Genomic DNA, 2,494 nt, shown 5'->3' on the forward strand with positions numbered 1-2,494 from the left:
CAATATCAAATTATTTTCAAAGCGAATCAGTGCCCATAATAAATCTCTTTTTAAAATCAAACCAGCTCAAATACTAAATCATTTATAAAGTCATTTATAAAGTCACTAACTCAAAATTAAACCATTTCCAAAGCTAATTCATTTACATCATCAAAAATAACTTCAAAACCAAGAAAAACCATTTTTCATAATAATCAACTAAAAAACCTTTCAAACTCATTTCTTTTCAACAATCACAAACTACTCAAGCAATCAAGCAATCAGTCATTCAGTCCAGCAAACAACCACATTTAGAAGACAATTATAATCACAGGCATATGTTCTCTCACATTAATATCTATTTATCATAACTCTGTAATATAAATTAGATTTTTAAGAAAAACCCCTACCTTGACTCGTCGAAACCATAACTCAAAATGCGTCAACGAAACCATTTCTCTTAACCCGAAACCAACAGCAACCACAAACTCAGTCCCTGATCACTTTCGCAGCACTCACAGCAACTTAAGAGCGACATGCGACGCTCAAAACACGACCCTACGTTACTAGAACCTCAGAGTTTATAACCAAATATAACATAATACTAACACGGGTTTCTGAAAAATAAATACTTACCGAACTAAGAAAATGAAACAGCGGCGGTCGCTGAACCAGTTTGGCGGCAGCTCCGGCAGCCACCTTGAACGGCAGCAACGACCAGAACTCCGACAACGGCGATTGAAACAAACATACAGCGATGATTAAGCTCCCAGAAATTCAAAGGAAACGAAAACCAACTTAAAACCTTACCGGCGACAGATCTCAATGGCGGCAGAGGTGTTCTACGGCGGCAGAACTTGGACAGAAGCTCAGCCAGCGGCGGATCTGGCAGTGACGGCTTCTCAACGGCAACACACCCCACGACGGAAACTCCCGCGCAGCGTGTCTCTCTCTCTCTCTCGCGAACGGCGGCGACGGCAACTCCTCGCGCGACTCTCTCCCTCGATCCTGGCCTTCCTTGCGACGGCGATGAGTGGCGCGGTGGCAGCGGCGGTCCGCGATGGTGGCGACGAGCTGGAGCACAACGGCGGCGGCTATGAACGACAGCAAGCTCGATGACAACAGCGGCCTCTTCTCCATCTTAGCTCGGTCCGGCAGCTCGGTGGCAGTGGCTATGGCAAGACGCGTCGGCGGCGGTCGTCCCCCTCCCTTCCTTCTTCTCCGTTCATCCCTCTTTTCTCTCTTTCCTTTCTTTTCTCTCTGTCTCAGTATGTGTGGGTTTGTGTGTGTTACAAATGTGAAGGAGTTAGGAGGGTGAGGGGGTAATGGCGGCTGCTGAAGGAAACATGGGAGGTATGGGTGTGTGGTGCGCAGAAATTGTGATTACACTTTAATTATGTAAAATTCATCGCTCTTTCTTTCCCTGGTAATGGCGCCAAAAACATGATGCCAATACCATGGTTCACAACTTCGCACAATTAACCAGCAAGTACACCGGGTCGTCCAAGTAATACCTTATGTGAGTAAGGGTCGAATCCCACGGAGATTGTTGGTATGAAGCAAGCTATGGTCACCTTGTAAATCTCAGTCAGGCGGATATAAAATAGTAATGGGGTTTTCGAAATTAATAATAAAATAGGGATAGAAATACTTATGTAAATCATTGGTGAGAATTTCAGATAAGCGAATAGAGATGCTTTCGTTCCTCTGAACCTCTGCTTTCCTGCTATCTTCATCCAATCAGTCTTACTCCGTTCCATGGCTGGCTTTATGTAATGCATCCCATTGTCAATGGCTACTTTCGGTCTTCTCTCGGGAAAATGATCCAAATGCCGTGTCACAGCACGGCTAATCGTCTGGAGGCATCACCCTTGTCAATGGTTACATCCTATCCTCTCAGTGAATATGGTCAACGCACCCTGTCACGGCACGGCTATTCATCTGTCAATACTAAACTAGCTACTAGGGTTTACAAAAGTAAGTAATTAATGCGTAAATCCACTTCCGGGGCCCACTTGGTGTGTTCTTGGGCTGAGCTTGAGTGTTACACATGTAGAGGTCATTCCTAGAGTTGAACGCCAGTTTTGGTGCCAGTTTGGGCGTTGAACTCCACTTTGCAGCTTATTTCTGGCGCTGGACGCCAGAATTGGGCAGAGAGCTGGCGTTGAATGCCAGTTTGCATCATCTAAACTTGGGCAAAGTATGGACTATTATATATTGCTGGAAAGCCCTGGATGTCTACTTTCCAATGCAATTGGAAGCGCGCCATTTCGAGTTCTGTATCTCCAGAAAATCCACTTTGAGTGTAGGGAGGTCAGAATCCAACAGCATCAGCAGTCCTTCTTCAACCTCTGAATCTGATTCTTGCTCAAGTCCCTCAATTTCAACCAGAAAATATCTGAAATCACAGAAAAACACACAAACTCATAGTAATGTCCAGAAATGTGAATTTAACATAAAAACTAATGAAAACATCCCTAAAAGTAACTAGATTCTACTAAAAACATACTAAAAA

The sequence above is a fragment of the Arachis ipaensis genome, chromosome B02, assembly GCF_000816755.2.
Source record: "Arachis ipaensis cultivar K30076 chromosome B02, Araip1.1, whole genome shotgun sequence".
NCBI classification, from domain to species: domain Eukaryota; kingdom Viridiplantae; phylum Streptophyta; class Magnoliopsida; order Fabales; family Fabaceae; genus Arachis; species Arachis ipaensis.